This window comes from Micropterus salmoides, unplaced genomic scaffold (assembly GCF_014851395.1).
Source record: "Micropterus salmoides isolate LMB-PRFRI ecotype aquatic unplaced genomic scaffold, ASM1485139v1 Ms_hic_scaffold_12, whole genome shotgun sequence".
NCBI classification, from domain to species: Eukaryota; Metazoa; Chordata; class Actinopteri; order Centrarchiformes; family Centrarchidae; genus Micropterus; species Micropterus salmoides.
The window spans coordinates 34,121,346-34,139,041 of NW_024040263.1; the positions used below are offsets into that span (position 1 = coordinate 34,121,346).

The following is a 17,696-nucleotide window of genomic DNA, read 5'->3' on the forward strand; positions in this document are numbered from 1 at the left end:
GCCAGACCTTTATAATAACTGTATATAACATACACCGATCAGCCATAACTTCAAGACCACTGACAGGGAAATTGAATAACACTGAACATATGGTTTCCACAGAATAAGGCAGAAAAATGGGCAGCGTGAGAATCTGAGTGACTTTGACAAGGACCAAACTGTGATAAATAGACAACCGGTCAGAGCATCTCCAAACCGGTCTGCAGGGGTCAGTGCCTATCAGAATGGTCCAAGGAAGAGACCAGCAGGTGGTCATAATGTTCTGGCAGATCGGTGGATAATGGTGAATAATGTTGTGGAAAACTCACTGAGTCACAAGCAGCAACAGTCAATCTACACTAAACGAGTCCGGCCGAGTGATCCCATCATCTCATGTTTACTCTCTAAATGTACTTGAATATTACAAAAGGCCACATGTCTGTGATCGTCGTCTGAATCCACCAGTTAAACCCGCCGCTCGTGAAGTGTTTGTTACCTTGTCGGTGTCGATGCCTCTGGACATGGACCAGGTGGCACGATGTAGTCCATCACCCGCTCGCTCAGGCCTTTGGGACCTGGTAGAGTTTGAGGAAGTCCCGCACGCTGTTGAGCATCTCGTGGTAGCGTTGGTGTTGGCGTACATCTGCTGGAAGATGGTGGTGACGTTACCGAAGATGGTGGCGTAGAGCAGCGCTGTTAACAGGAAGGAACATTTAGTTGTTTTGGGCTTCTTTTTTTTTTTTTAACTAAAAGACACGACAGATTAAGATATTTAGATATTTACGGATTAAAAGTCATCCAATTTGACATGCTATTAAAGGCTGAGTTCAGGGTCTCTGTGACTAATTGGGTCACAAAATGTTTTGAATTTGATCCAGCGAGCGTGCTGCAGTCGGCAGAAGTGAACCAGGCTGCACCATAATCCTTGCACCCAGTCATCCTCTAGAGTACTTGTTTTGCCACCGACAGGCTCTGCTTGTAATTGTAGTTTCACCTTGCAGAACACAGGAGCTGCTGGGCTACCTCTGTCTCGGTCTATAGTTTAGATCCATGCAGCTAGAAGCTAGAAGCAAAATTCTGGTTTTTGTCAAGGGAGTCTGGTGGCTTTGACGAGAGCGACTTAGCGACTGAACTTCAGTATCCATTTTTATGCAGATAATACTCCTATTTATTTGCCCTTCCAGCTCTGACTGCTTTAGTCTTTTTTTGATGCTTTCCAGTTAACACTTTTTAATTGCAGACTTGTTTTAAATGGAGATGAGTACATGGTCTTCTTCACATCCACCAGATTCACTGACTAATTCAAACTTTAAATACTCATATTACTCTTTTCTGAGTCATACAAATACTCTGGGAATCTGGCTTGTCAACGGACTCTCATTCAAGATTCATGTTCAACAAACTCCATGTAGAATTAAAGACTATCTGTATTTTCTAAACTGTTGTTCAGTCAACTTTAATGTCGGCACTTGATTACCGAGGTATTCTGTGGTGCCTCGTCAGAGCGTAACGTATTTTATCAAACCCTGTTTATTAAAATTTTAGTTACGCTTTATTATATTCACCACTTCTCGTTGGATGGATGAAGCTCTGCTGTTGAAGCAGCTAAACTACCTCACATCCATCCCCACATATGCAGGAGTCTTGGCGGAACCAGTTTCAGGTCTTTTAAATGGAGTGAACCGCAATCTATAATTTTTTATTCAAATTTTACCGTTACAGATGTAACCAACAAGAACCTCAGAACAATTCCTTCATCCATGCATTAAAAGGCGTGAATGCCGTCACTTTGTGTTGGGACATATGGGCTCAGATAAAAAAATATTTTTTTACAGTCTTTTCAGGGAAATATTAAGGGAATATAACAGGGGTTCGGAGTTCAGAGTAGATCTTTACAGATTTTACGTCTGATCGGGAAAAATAATGCATAATGGCACAACTAAAGGGCGTAGCGTGGGCTACTAGAGAGTGAACAATCAAACAACGCTAAAACATCCAACATCACGGCCCTTAAATATGAAATAATGTAATGTAAATAACTAAAGGAATTACGTTAACAATATTAGCTAAAGATAATAAATCAACCATATCTGTGCCAGCCAGCTAAAGACTGTCTTACCTAGACTATTCCAGTTTTTACTGTATACCTATGCTGTACCCTAAGACATGGATATATTCGATCATAAGACCATTACCCAAAGGTCTAAATCCCTGAATGACCTCGGCCCTGTAGCCTTAACCCGCATTCTGGCTAAGAGCATGGTGAAGATTGTCAGCAAACATCATACCTCATGCATAAAAGAACAATTTAGTTGCAGAACAAATAAGGGGACTGAGGATGCTACCCTTACCATGGTTAACGTGCTCTCCAGTCGTCTCCAGCAGAATATGCACGGATTTTATTTATAGATTTTAACTCATCTTTTAATGCAATGCAGATCCATATTCTGCTGGAACGGCTTTTGGATTTACGTAGGCGTCAACGGGGGTCTTATACATCTGGTCAAGGACTTTTTAACCACCGCCGACAGAGAGTGTCAGAGGAACATTATCAGATGAAAGTGTCCTAAATGCAGGAGCTCCTCAGGGTTGTGTTCAATCACCATTATTATTCTCTGTGCACACTAATGAGATGAAATTATAAACTATTTATATATGCTTATGACATGCCCTTAGTTAGTCTCTTTTATAAGAACGATGCTGTGTCTGGTTACTTTGCTGAGGTTTTACTTTGCTCAATAAACGCCTCCTCCATTCTGAGTTTGAGCTGCTCCCTTCAGGACGACGATACAGAGTACCTCTGGCAAAGTCGCTTTGGACGAAAGCGTCAGCTAAATGTAATGTACCCTGTGTGTGTGGGGTAAACTGCAGAGATGTACGGCAGCGATGTGATATGATGATGTTTATCTATGTCTGTGTTTGTATGGTGATGTTTTTATAGGTCTGGTGAGACCAAAGAGGATTTTCCAGCCTTGGCTGGACAATAAAGTGCTTTTCTATTCTGTTCTATCTTTAGATGTTTAACTGCCGTGTTGTTTCGATGCTGCAAACTTTTTTATTGTTAAAGAAACAAGACAGCTGTCTGTAATGTTCACAGGGAGGGAACGGAAAACTGAAACAAGAAGAAACTGAGACAGGAAGTTGTTGAAGTTACTGATCAGCGCTGCACATTTTTTGGTTCATTTCAGTATCAGTATGTTGTTGTTGGAATAATGCACATTTGTTTCTTCTGTATTTAAATTGCCATGCATCTTTTCTTACTGTGCAAAGAAGCATTTTCATTTGTTAGTTAATATTTCTTGGCGCAAAATAATTTTCAGGAAACTTTTGTGTGGTTACGGTCCTCAGCGTAAACGATACCTCTGGTTAAGGGTTCAATTGTTGCGACTACTGCAGCTTTCAAGCTGAAATGCTGTCAAAGCTTGATTGAAGGTTTTAATTTCACGCCTCTTCTGCCTCCAGTTTTGACTTTCAGTGAGGCCGTCTGGGTTTCTTCAGTCTGCGCGCTGACAGCGTTGGTCAGATGCGACTCTGTGTCTATTGACAGATTAGCTGTTAGCGTCTCAGTTCATCAATAAAAGCTGCTGCGGTCTGTCCCTGACTCAGCCCCCCCCCAGCCCGTCAGCAGAATGGACCCAGGGTCACCGGATCAATACGGACCCCGTCCACCAGCAACACCCTGACAGCAGCTCAGACCGCCGAGCCGACAGGAAGTGTCATTAATCATCTCACACAGGCCTCACTGTGACCTTCAGAAAGGTTACTGTACAGCCTCAACACAGCAGAGGGCGCCGAGCTAACGCTGAAGCAGCAGGTCCGGAACCAGAGCCAGGTCCGGAACCAGAGCCAGGTCCGGAGGTTCACCGCTGAGGAGCTGCACACAAGCTGTTTGTGTTATTTTTAACTTTCTGGACCAAAGAAACTGTTCAGACACTCAGAGCTGCATTATTTCACTCACAGATCGTCCTCACATCTACAAACCACAGCAGACCTTCAGAGCTCAGGGAAGCTCAGAATCCGGATCAGCCTCACTGACGAGCAGGTTTTACATATACAAGGAGCTTGATTTGGTATTTTGGTGCTGAACAATAATCATGAAGCTGATATTTAGCCTCAGTCCCTCCTGACTGAAATGCATCTTCAGCAACGAGAATCAGGTAAATACTAAAAAACAAACCTTAACAACTATGCCACCATTTTTCTGGACCTGCCCTTCTTTTACACCATTTCACTCTCATTCAGCTCAGAGACAAACGTTTGAAATGATCCGTTCAATATCAGGTTTATCTGGAAAGCTGTCCTGCAGCTCGCACCGCGTCCTCGTTCCCCCGAAACTCTAACAGTGTGTCTTAAAAAATAAAAATACTGTGGTGAAGTTAACTGTGAGCAGCAGAACCAGACTGAGAGATTAAGGACACATTTAATGGTGTTTTCAGTTAATTAGCAGATTGAAGGCTCTTCTTCTCTGGTCAACATCTCTGTATCGGACATTCTTTATTCTGAAATTCCAACACGTTTTGAGATACTGGAGTTTGATACGTAATCATCAAGATAAAAAGCGCCGTACTGGTAATCTGTAAACTGTCGGTGCAACGTAAATTTCAAGCTTCAACATCAGCTGCAGAGGCAGACGATGAGCAGGCACAGGGACCTGAAGGAGTAAAGGAGCGCCGTGGCCCCCCCGTCGGGCAGAGGAGGAGGAGGTGTGAGACAGGGAGTAAAGTGACAGGGCCGAGGGAGAGAGAGAGCAGGAGGAGGGCGGAGGTGAAGCGGTGAGCCGGAGCAGCTCGACCTGCTTGTTTACTCCGGGGACGCTGGGACATGTAGGCACCACTTCCTGAAAGCAAATTGTTCAAGATGTTCTGAAAAATATCTTGCACCAAGAAATGTTAATTAACAAATGAAAACGCTTCGGCTGTTACCGATCACCGGGTCTGTTTTTATTTATTATCATGTAACATTATACAGTATACTGTATATTTATTTAATTAGTCCTAAAAACAATGTATTAAGTATTAAAATTAACAGATGATAAAGTATCATGAAACGATTTATTTTATTGCCAGGAAACATGGGCAACAAATTCCACTCAATCTGTCTTAGAGACCTTTGCTGGTTACTGCCAACATCTTATAGCTTTCCTGTGGAATAAACTACAAAAACTGAACAAACAGCATTTTTAAATTTACTACAACTATAAAAACTTCAAGAAAAAAGTCTGTAACCACAATATTTAGGAGATAAAGGAGCACAGGCATCGTGAGTCAATGATAAACTCTGCAGTAGCTGCTTTTTGTTCTGGAAAGCTCAGGCAGGTTCTGTGAGAGAGGAGTTATAAGATAAGGAAAATGAAATGATTTAAATAGAAGTGTAATGTTAATTCCATATTATACTGTTAATATAACTTATAATCAGGCTATTATATTCATTTGGTTTACAGGCTATTGGCCTAATTTTATTTCAGTGGGTTGTTTTTATTTATTTAATCCTTGTGCAAGAAGCACAGTCCACGTCTTTACATGCTGCCACTGACTTTACCAGAGGGGAGAGTAGCAAACACTTTAAATACGGCCAGCAGGTTTTTATTTGATTTTATGAAGGTTGAAGATACGGGAGACTTACGGGGAAACATTTAAACGGGAGGGTTGACGTGAGCGGAGTGGAGAGAGGAGTGGGGTAATGTGAGCCTGCATCCACACTACTGCGGTTTTTTAAACAGTTTGATAACAAATACGATCTTCTCCGTCCACAGCAGCATATCAGCAGCAGCTATTAAAACGAAAACACTATCTAGTGGCCGTTCAGGTAAACAAGAAGCAGATGGTCTACTCCGCAGGTGCAGACGATTTGGCGAAAGCAGAAAGTAATACAGACGAAGAACCACACCGGGCCAACCAAGTGGAACTGGTACTGAAAGTAACACGGGAGTAGCGAGAGACGGCGGCGGCGGCAGAAAACAGACTGGGAGTCTGTATTACGGAGACATGCAGGCTGACTGTTAACTAGCAGCGTGTTTTTGCTTTGCATGACTGGTAAGAGACAAATGTGAGTATCTGTGTCATCATTTTATAAAGTCCTCTGGTTTTGCCCACCGGGTCAGCAGCATTTCCAAACAAACATCTTTTGGTTCGCCGCTTTGATCTGGACGGGAGACGGAAACGTAGGCTTTTCTGATCGGGGTTTTTAGCGACCACCGATCACACTAGTTAAAGCCATTATCGGACGATTACGATTGGTAACTGATCGATCGGTGCACCTTTACTGCGATGCAATGTCAATAGAAGTCCAAAAAAAGTAACCCTACTGATTACTGCATTATATTCTATTACATTTTTATTTTCTGAATTGTCAGATTCTGAATTTTGTGCTTCCCTTTATAAAAATCAAGACATTTCCACCATAAATTGGTGCAGAAAATGTCTCCAGAAATTAAGCGTTTAATGCTGAAAATGCCTTATTTGTGGATCTGTCCAAAGCATTTGACTCTGTTGATCATGAGCTATTGCTATAATAGATTAAGTAACATTGGAATCGGAAACACAGCAGTCAGTCTGTCTTACAGAACGAACGCAATGTGTTTCTATAGATGGTCTTACATCTGACTTTTTAGAGATTTCCAAGGGTGTTCCTCAATGTTCGATTTTAGCCCCCGTTTTATTTTCTATATTCATAAATAATATCGGAAAGGACGTGCAAACTGGTAAACTGCAACTTTATGCGGATGACACAGTGATATATTCGGTTTCCCCTCCACTGAACCAGGCCATAAATGACCCTCAGTTAACCTTTCAACACCTTCAAGTCTCACTACACGGCCTCAAGTTAGTGCTATATACTAAGAAAACCAAATTTATGACATTTTCAAGGGCTCGTTCCCAATCTCCAGATAAGATAACTATTAACACACTAAATGGGGACTAAATTGAAAACGTTTCATCATATAAGTATTTAGGTTTTTGGCTGGACGACAAACTTTTCTTCAAAGTTTATGTTGAAAAGATTGTAAAAAGCTGAAACTAAGGCTGGATTTTATTTTAGAAATGAGGTTTGTTTTAACATGACAGCCAGAAAAAATTCACTTGTGCAGGTTACCTTTCCAAGTGTTTTGGAATATGGTGATGTTGTCTACATGCTCGCCACCTTTTAGATTCTGTGTACCATAGTGCTCTGCGCTTTTTAACTAACTCTGACTCCCGTACTCATCATTGTATGACACTTGATGAACTGGCAGGCTGGCCGTCACTAAGTCTATCTCCTGTATAAGACCAAGTGGGGTAAACTGCCGGCATGCTTATGTACAGTGGGTACGGAAAGTATTCAGACCCCTTTAAATTTTTCACTCTTTGTTTCATTGCAGCCATTTTCCAAAAATCAAAAAAGTTCATTTTATTTCTCAGTAATGTACACTCAGCACCCCATCTTGACAGAAAAAAACAGAAATGTAGAAATTTTTGCAAATTTATTAAAAAAGAAAAACTGAAATATCACATGGTCATAAGTATTCAGACCCTTTGCCGTGACACTCATATTTAACTCAGGTGCTGTCTATTTCTTCTGATCATCCTTGAGATGGTTCTACACCTTCATTTGAGTCCAGCTGTGTTTGATTATACTGATTGGACTTGATTAGGAAAGCCACACACCTGTCTATATAAGACCTTACAGCTCACAGTGCATGTCAGAGCAAATGAGAATCATGAGGTCAAAGGAACTGCCTGAAGAGCTCAGAGACTGAATTGTGGCAAGGCACAGATCTGGCCAAGGTTACAAAAAAATTTCTGCTGCACTTAAGGTTCCTAAGAGCACAGTGGCCTCCATAATCCTCAAATGGAAGACGTTTGGGACGACCAGAACCCTTCCTAGAGCTGGCCGTCCGGCCAAACTGAGCTATCGGGGGAGAGCCTCGGTGAGAGAGGTAAAGAAGAACCCAAAGGTCACTGTGGCTGAGCTCCAGAGATGCAGTCGGGAGATGGGAGAAAGTTGTAGTAAGTCAACCATCACTGCAGCAATCCACCAGTCGGGGCTTTATGGCAGAGTGGCCCGACGGAAGCCTCTCCTCAGTGCAAGACACATGAAAGCCCGCATGGAGTTTGCTAAAAAACACCTGAAGGACTCCAAGATGGTGATAAATAAGATCCTCTGGTCTGATGAGACCAAGATAGAACTTTTTGGCCTTAATTCTAAGCGGTATGTGTGGAGAAAACCAGGCACTGCTCATCACCTGTCCAATACAGTCTCAACAGTGAAGCATGGTGGTGGCAGCATCATGCTGTGGGGGTGTTTTTCAGCTGCAGGGACAGGACGACTGGTTGCAATCGAGGGAAAGATGAATGCGGCCAAGTACAGGGATATCCTGGACGAAAACCTTTTCCAGAGTGCTCTGGACCTCAGACTGGGCCGAAGGTTTACCTTCCAACAAGACAATGACCCTAAGCGCACCGCTAAAATAACGAAGGAGTGGCTTCACAACAACTCCGTGGCTGTTCTTGAATGGCCCAGCCAGAGCCCTGACTTAAACCCAATTGAGCATCTCTGGAGAGACCTGAAAATGGCTGTCCACCAACGTTCACCATCCAACCTGACAGAACTGGAGAGGATCTGCAAGGAGGAATGGCAGAGGATACCCAAATCCAGATGTGAAAAACTTGTTGCATCTTTCCCAAAACGACTCATGGCTGTATTAGATCAAAAGGGTGCTTCTACTAAATACTGAGCAAAGGGTCTGAATACTTATGACCATGTGACATTTCAGTTTTTCTTTTTTAAGAAATTTGCAAAAATTTCTACATTTCTGTTTTTTTCTGTCAAGATGGGGTGCTGAGTGTACATTACTGAGAAATAAAATGAACTTTTTAGATTTTTGGAAAATGGCTGCAATGAAACAAAGAGTGAAAAATTTAAAGGGGTCTGAATACTTTCCGTACCCACTGTAATCTCCTTGACCATGTGGTACCGGACTTTCGCTGTTCTAGCTGTTTTTCGCCAAAAAACAGCGGCCTTTGTGTCAATAAAGACCGTCCTCGCAGGCCGCCATCTTGGTGAGGTCGGCTGAGCTGATAAGTTTTGTTTCGGTCATCAGATTGAAGTAGAGAAGAAGAGTTTGCTTTGGCGGAGGCGGTGTTTATCGGCCTCTGCTGGCGACCTGTAGGATGTTCTGTTCTCAAGCTGTGGCCTGTAAAGCGTGTGAGTGCTTTAGGTCACAGGAATATTGACCGTTTTTATCAATATTTTAATGTTTTGGAAGCTTTATGTTATTTGGAACGTGGCTGTATGGAGAGAAATAATGTTTTGAAGATAACTCCCAATAAAAGTGAACATTTAAACAGTAAATATGGACAAAACATTTGCCTGTCATATTTTTGAAAGATTCTATAATAACTGTTGTATATCAGTTTCATTTCATCAGATTTACAGTTACAGGTGTATTAGAAGATATTTAGGTGCATTATAATCTACCTTATGATGGTTTATTGCATTAAAATATAGCTTTTTTTTTCAGGCAAGGATGAAAATATATATATTTTTCTGTATTTCATCTCCATGTAGTCTGTAATAGTAAAATACATATGTGAATGTACAATGGATTTATATTCCTTAGCTTCTGACCTTTCAAAGGAGACCAGAATTATGCATCTAGGCCTGATGATTGAGGAGATATTACCGATTTATTTTGTTTGGGGTTTTTTTGGCGTTTTTCCTGGAAGTAGGTGCCAGGACCTGATCCACGTGCTTCAGCAGAATTCCAGCAGTTTTCATCTGTGTTCCACCAGGTGGCTCTCTGAGCAGGTTCAAAGGGTTTTTACTGAGCTGGGGGCAAAAAAAAAACCTTCTCTTACTTTGCTCCCTGGTCTTCGAAAAACTTGTAAAACTTGCTTAATCTAAATGATCTAGTCCCATTAAATGAATTTAAGGCCATGTTAAAATGCCCTGTAACTCAAAGATGTAACTGCCACATGTGACCTGTTCCTTTCCTTTACGTGTGACGCTTGTTTGTTTGTTTTGACTATGCTGTATTTCTTTTTAAATTGTAAGTGATGCGCCGACTTGGCCAGGTCTCCCTCGGAAAAGATATTTCAATCTCAAGGGACTTCCTGGTTAAATAAAGTTTTTACTCACGCAGACCTTTAGGAAATCCGGCCCTAAATGTTTCTGACATGGATTTATTTATTTATTATAAGACTCTCAGACTGTGCAGACAGTCACAGATGAATCTATGAAAGTTTCACTTTTTGAATTAACTTTTGCAGGATATTCTTATTTCTTGAGAGGCGTGGTGGAGAGAGGAGAGTCGGCACGACCAACGGAGCAACAACAGACACATTTATGGGAAATATGGCAGTTTGAAATAAACTGCAAGTTTCCTTTAATGTTAAATGGGGTTGCACGATATTAACAAAATGTGATATTGTGACATTAATCACAATATTATTTGCGATATTCTTATTGTAAAAACACAAGTCGAAGGCTCCTGTTTCTGCTCTGTTCCCCTTCGAGCCAATCGTCTTCTTTTCTTTCACTCCTCTTCTCGGTTTTCTTTTCGATTCTCTCTCTTCACTCACACGCTGTTGAAGTGTGCACAAGTGCAACCCTAACGTGAGTAAGAAAATAAACCTTATTTATTTGGGACCTGTAAAGTTCAGAGAAGAAGAAGAACACTCCCTGTGGGACGCAGTGTCGGCCCTCAGCAGATTAAACTTTACACGGGAACAAAACATTTATTAACCGTCTGTAAAAACACAAAATAATAATCCGTCTCCTGGTGTCCTCACAGAGGTTTGGTCCCTCTGAGAGCAGAGCTGGAGGATGTTCTGGAAAGAAAGTGGACCGGCTATTTCTGTGCTTCCTCTCAGACTCTGTCCTCGTGTCACAGCGAGCATTACACAACACTCGCTATGCTAATGAGCCGAACCCCCATCCTGGATCCAGGATGCTGGATTTCACAGCAGCTCAGGTGTTAATCCAACACTTGGCTGCTTTCAGTGCTCCTTGTGGATCTAAATAAGAAACCAAAAGGTTTACCCACACTGCACTGCACCCTCAAAGCGGTCTCAGAACAGTGCCTCTACAGGAGCCCCACAGGGACAAACTGTCAGTCAGCAGGATGAATCCACGCTCAAACTGGGCGAGACGTTTCCCTTCACTGGACTCTGTGGCTTCCTCTGCAGCGTTTCACTGCTGCTGAACAGTTTTTAATGAATCCCACACGACGTGTCAACACGAATGAAACCGGGAAAGGCAAAAAGCCTCGTGTCGGAGGTGATGTCTGATGTGAATGTGATCCGGACCAACAGACTGGAGATCCTGACGTGACAGGGGACGACGGCAGCTTCCGACGAAGGAGACGAATTGTCAACATTGACAAGCTCTTCGTCCTTCAGCTCGCCGAGGAAAAGCTTTTACCGGCAGACGTTTCCTCTGCTCTGGAAAGCCTCCACAAACTGTCTGCCGACCCTCGCCGCTAGCAGCTGCCCTTGTCCTGTACAGTCATTGTTAGCAGCGTAGCGTGAAGATGTCTGCATGTGCGCACGTGTCCACAAGCAGTCAACTATTTCAGACACGGACAAAATTCATGTCATGCAAATGCAGAAACTACAAATTGTTAGCAACTGTCTGCCGCTGTACAGACGTCTGGTTGACTGCACACGTGCAGAAAGCGTCCGCAGACGACCAGGGACGGGCAAAAATACATCAAAATGTCTCTAAAAATTAAATACGCTAATTTTCAGGGTATCAAAATAAACTACAAAATATAGCAGCCAAACTTCTGGAGCAACTCGGGGTTAAGTGTCTTGCTCGGGGACACATTGGTGGACGTGTTGCAGTGGGAATTGAACCCAGGTCTCCCACACATGTGTCTTAGCCACTGCTCCATCACCACTCACGCCCACATTGAGGTTGTCAGGAGCGGAGACAGGAAAGGTTAAGGGAGTCAAAGTACAGGTTTATCAAGGCGGTGCGCGATGCTAAACAGCGAACACAATCGCAGGGTAGCTCACGATACCGATAATATCACGATACAGCAGTTCTGCGATAATCGATACATCGCTAGACAATCCTAAAGTGATACATCACGATATCTGTCTAACTATGAATACAAAATTCCCGTATTTATTTGCTGCAAACTGTTAGAAAACAGCAAAATTCTTATTTCACACAGAGCTCAGGAAACATATGTACTTTCAGTATCTGCACAGTGTGTCACTCAGGATGTTCAGCATGTGAAGCAAAATGTGAAGTTTGTTATTAGATTTTCACGATCACGATGCTAATGTCCGTTAGCATGTTAATGGAGATTCCCATTATATGTTAGCATTGAGCTAACCATCAAAGTGTTATTTTTTATGTATCGATATGATGGGCTGGATTACTGATACAGTATCATGGAAAAGTGTTTAACGATATATTGCAGTATATATTTTTTTGGCACACCCCTACCGCTGAAGGACTCAGAGAATCCCAACGTCCCCCCTAAACCCTGAGCCCTGAACCCTCACAGACTTTACTGACGTCTCTTGCAAAGTGATTGAGTGCAAGAGGCTGCAGGGGCTGAAAATGCTGTAAACAGGAACGGGGCAGCACTTTGACACTTAATCACGTAACCTTGACGACGCTGAAACACGTTTTTACACTTTTTATTTTGTGTTTTTGCCAGATTTTTAGGTCTTGCAGGCTACAGAGGTAAATGTCAATATACATTTGTCAGTAATAATTAATGCACTAACAGCCTCATTAAGCAGAAACTAAAATGAATGTTTGAATAAACCAAGTGTGTAATAAGGTTTGTTCTATGTACCACCTTAAATCTATGTTAAGAAAGATCAGCGTTTGTTTCCATGCTTGTTTGTTTACTGTTCTTCTTCTTCTGTTATGAGGCAGATGTGCCGTGATATTTCTCTCGCTGCCCGGCTTCCACTGGTAACCCCCGTGTTTCCCGTCACAACGTTATGAACTGAGTCTGCAGAAACATGGACTTACGAAAAGGGCTCAAAATGGCCGCGAGAGAGCCCTCAAGCACGTCCCGGGAACGTGCCTCAAAGTCTGTGTGTGGACGCTGGGATTGGGCCTACAACACCAGGTCTCAGCCAACGACTCTGAACCTGAACCCAGGTAGATCACCACAAACCTGAAGCCCCCCCGCTCCATTAAAGACGCTCGCCAGGCCGACGAGCTGTCGCTTTGAGAGACAACGGGACAGTCCTGACACAAACCACCGTGGCTCCATCGAGTCCACCTCAGCAGGGACCCGGGCTTCTCCACAACTGCCCACGTCAGGCTCCATCCACACTTAAAACGACCATCCTCACCAGCGTTTCAGCTGTGAATCGTTTCTGCTTTGCATGACTGATCATCAGGAAGCCAAACGCGAGCGTCATTGTTTTTAAAGTCCTCCGTTTTAGGTGTTCGGATTCACCATTTTAATGTGGACGGCAAAAGCTCTGCGTTTTAAAACAAAATCATATTAGTGTGGATGTAGCTTCAGAGCCCCCCCCGGGTGAACAGGCTGCTCAGGAGGCAGAACCACCAGGAAGCACCCTGAAGCACTGCGCTGATCAGCTGTCTCCGGGGTTCACGGACATCTTTAACACCTCACTGGAGACGTGCCATGTTACTTAGGGGCTACAGACCCGTCGCCCTGACCTCACCGGTAATCAAGTCTTTTGAGCGCCTTGTGTTGTCCCACCTCAGACGTATCGCAGACCCACTCCTGGAACTTCCTGTAGTTTCCTTCTGTCTGCAGCTGGCTTTTTTATAATAATTCTCATTTCTTATTCTCAATTTTCCGTTTTCTATTCATGCTTCTTGCCTTACAGTAGACCTGCTCGTTTTATCTCTCACTTGCTTCGTTAATTGTTATGCTGTTATGAGCAGCTGATGTGTGCAGACACGAGTGCAGCCGATCTGACAGTAGGGTTAATATTTCAGAGAGGAACTCCACCACAGTGTCAGGCCTCATCACATCTCTGAGGAAACGACTGCTAACGGAGAGAGGCCGTCCTTCTGTCTGTGCGGAGCAGACAGGCCTTTCTAAATCTGTACAACGCTGACGAGCTTCGCCGGGCGAGCGAACTGTCGCTGACCACAGTCAGCTCCCGTTGTGTTGTCACACTCTGCAGTAGGTGTGCTTAAAGCCCCCCTCCAGTGTATTTTGACATTTCTATGCTAGTAATTTCCTCACAATGTTGATTACCCACATAGTTCGCCAAATATTTTTTGACAAAAAGCTACATTTTGTGCTCAAAGTTGCAAAAGTTGCTGAGTTGTTAAAACGGTGTGGCGACGTATGAGTGATTCCATACTTCATATGTCATGCCTCATTAAAAAACTGTCACGCCGTCACGCCTCGTTAAGTCAGAGCATCAAACCGATAAACTTCGCTGTGAGCTAGCTAACCTATTTATCATGTCATTTACTTAGAACTTACAGCAGGTATGTTCATTATGGTATCTGTGGGTGCCGTGTTGGAGGACAGATGACAAAACGCTGGAATATCGATACTGAATCGATATTCCAGCCCATCATATCAATACATAATATTAATAAAAAATAGCGCTTCAACAGTTAGCTCAATGCTAACATGTAATGGGAATCTCCATTAACGTGCTAACAGACATTAGCATCGTTATTGGAAAATACAATCTTAACCTAAACTACACATTTTGCTTCACATCAGAGTGACACTCTGTGCAGATACTTAAAGTACATGTTTCCTGAGCTCTGTGTGAAATAATAAAGAGCTGCTAACTTCACCGTCTTGATCTGCCACTCTACACAGACCAGCTACAGCAACCCCAAAGGGTCAAAACTCAAACACAAAATTCCCATTGGCGTAAAATCTATCAGTAGGAAGAGAAAGGGCAGCACGACGCTGTGTCACTGAACAGTTAATAATATAATGTGAGGTACAGATTAGACTAGATTATCCATTTGTATTAGCAGTAAAAAATTCAGTGAATTTGCATTTTATGTGCCTTTTTATAAACAAATGTTTTAATGATAATTTTTCACATCTTTGCTCTGTAGTTTTATTTACAGACTGAGCAGAACTGTGCTGTTTTCTAACAGTTTGGACTTTTTCACGGGCATTTTGTATTAATAGACAGATATCGTGATGTATCACTTTAGGACCGTGATATTATCCGTGAGCCGTGTATCGTATCGTGAGGTACCCTGCGATTCCCACTGCTAGTTAGCAAGTCTGGTATGAATGTTTTCAGGAGAGGAGAAGTGTTTGTCATTACAAATTTACAACTCATCCTGAACAGTGAGTGTGAGCGCTACCAGCAGCTCCTCGCCGCAGCTTCGGCAGCAACTTCGCCAGTTAAATGCTTTTAATGTGAAGCTCGCATTGGCAGTAACTTAACGTCGCATTTCATCGCCGCAGATGATTTAATACTGCAAATATAGAAATATTGCAATACTTTCATCAGTGGCCATTCTGCGGACCAGATATGAAGCTTTGGCGGGCCGGATGTGGCCCGCGAGCCGCCAGTTGATGATCACTGGGCTAAGTACACTCGTGTCATGTTACCGTCATTATCAAATGATGGGTCCTATTTTAAAACACATAAACATAAACATGTGTCACTTAAAATGTCCAGGACTCGGCTTCTGCTTTCTACCGTCGCCGTTCATTGTGTGCGGTTTTGCATTGATTTGACCTTTCTCTTTAGGTCCCGCCTTCACGCATGCCACCATTGGTCGGTCATGTAAACGCCCTTCAGGCAAACATTGGTCAAACTGCATCTCAGTCCCTCCCCTCAGCACCAAGAGACAGAGCAGCAGATCCACATACAGACGAATTACAATTAAACTTCCCGTGTTTTTGTCTCGGCTGAAATCTGTTTGAGGCAGAAATGCATCACCTGCAAAGCTGGTACCTACGAGTCGGTGTCAGATAAAGGTGATCGAGATGTAGAAGCCCACGTGAGCTTCAAAACACAACACAACATTGCTGCTAAAGGAGAGAGTGTGAAAAGCTAAACTATTATTTTTATTGTTCCCACAGTGCCACCAAAATATGGCAAAATATCGCTTGTGCAGGTCGATTATAAGACGGCTTCCTGTTCAGTTCACGTTTCAGTTGAACTTTTTAATGCTAAAGTGCAACAACGCTGCTCTGCAGAGTCTCCACTGGGAGTTTCACCTGAGCTGAATACGAGTCCGTGTGCGTCACACGGCTGAGTCAACCATCAATAAATTATTGACGGGACCTGAGGCACTCTGCTCTTTTCTCACGTGCAGAGGGATTGTGGGATGTCCCGTTCAATTTGCAGAGAGGCGGAGGACGGGGTCGCCGACGTCTGGAGGTCTAACGGGGGTCGTTCGCTCGTTTATGTCTGTGTGACAGCGACTACATCAGTTTTATCCACGCAGAGAGACCCCAGACGCCTGACTGTGGAAGCAGAGCCGCTTTTGCTTTGGGGTTAAAGCATAAATTCATTTATATCAACAATGGAGTAAATCAAATGGCGTCTGAAAGGCGTTTCTAGTAAGTGTCTCTTATTGTCAGTTTTTATGTTTCATGTTTTCTAGATTTAGTTCTCCTGACACGCCTGTTTGACTACTGTTGGGTTTCCAGTAAGCTGGAGCTCCGTCTCTTCAGCACCTGTTCCTCCTGCCGCCGCTACATAAACGCTACGCCTACACGCCCCAGGGTCAGGGTTACACTTTTGGATTTATTTACACACATTTATTGGAGGTTTTATTTTCTTTTTACATGTTTATTTACAGCATTAAACGTTTAAATGTTTATTGTAACAGGCTGTAAATTAACTTATTGGAAGAAAACTGGTAGTTCTGTGTAAAGTCAGACGTTGCACACCCCCATATCGCCAAAATAGCGTGATCCTTGTTTCACTGCGAAGCTTAGACTGTGAGATTGACAGTCGAATCAGGCTCCGCCCATCGAAGCATCGAATCTTCGGCTATGCGGGGTCGGCCCTACACATTACACAAAATATTTTCCATAATAAAAATTTATATTGTCCCTGTGAACAACAGCGAGGCCGCAGAGTTTTAGTTCGCTTGTTTAAGAAGCTTTAAAGGACCCTGCTCCCCCCCACATCAGAGATCTTCTCTCATTTTATGGTCCAGCCAACACTTTTCTTCTAAATGTTCCTTTTCTGACCTATAAAAGACTTTTATTTATAGATTTTAAAGGTTTTGTTGCTTCCTACATGTTCGTTATTGTTGTGTTTGTCTACATAAAACGACCAGAGGAAGCAGATCAGAGACTCACATCCGATCATCATCATGGCCACGGCGAAGATCTTCTCTCCGTCTGTGTTTGGCGCGATGTTCCCGAAGCCGATGCTGGTCAGACTGGTCATGGTGAAGTACAGCGAGGTGATGTAGACCGAGTCCTTGCTGGGCCCCCCCTCCCAGCGGCCCGAGCCCGAGGCGTTGAACCTGTACGGCCTCCCGGCCGTCTGCCCCAGCAGGAACAGCCAGCTGTCCATCCTCACGCTGTTGGTGTCCTCGTCGATCACCTCGTAGTCTCCGATGCTGTACCAGATGCAGGCCAGCCAATGAGCCGCCAGGCCGAACACGCACACCAGTAAGACCAGGACGGCGGCGCCGTACTCGATGTAGTGGTCCAGCTTCCGGGCAACTCGACCCAAACGCAGCAGACGGACCACTTTGAGAGAGCTGAAGAGACTGCTGATGCCCTGAGGGGGAGGAAGAGGACGGGGAGGAAGAGGAGGAGGAGGGGAGAG

At 43.5% G+C, this 17,696-nt stretch overlaps 1 pseudogene; it reads right to left on the minus strand.

Moving 5' to 3' along the window:
• The window catches only part of LOC119899931, a 68,513-nt pseudogene that overhangs the window by 12,850 nt on the left and 37,967 nt on the right, over window positions 1-17,696 (minus strand).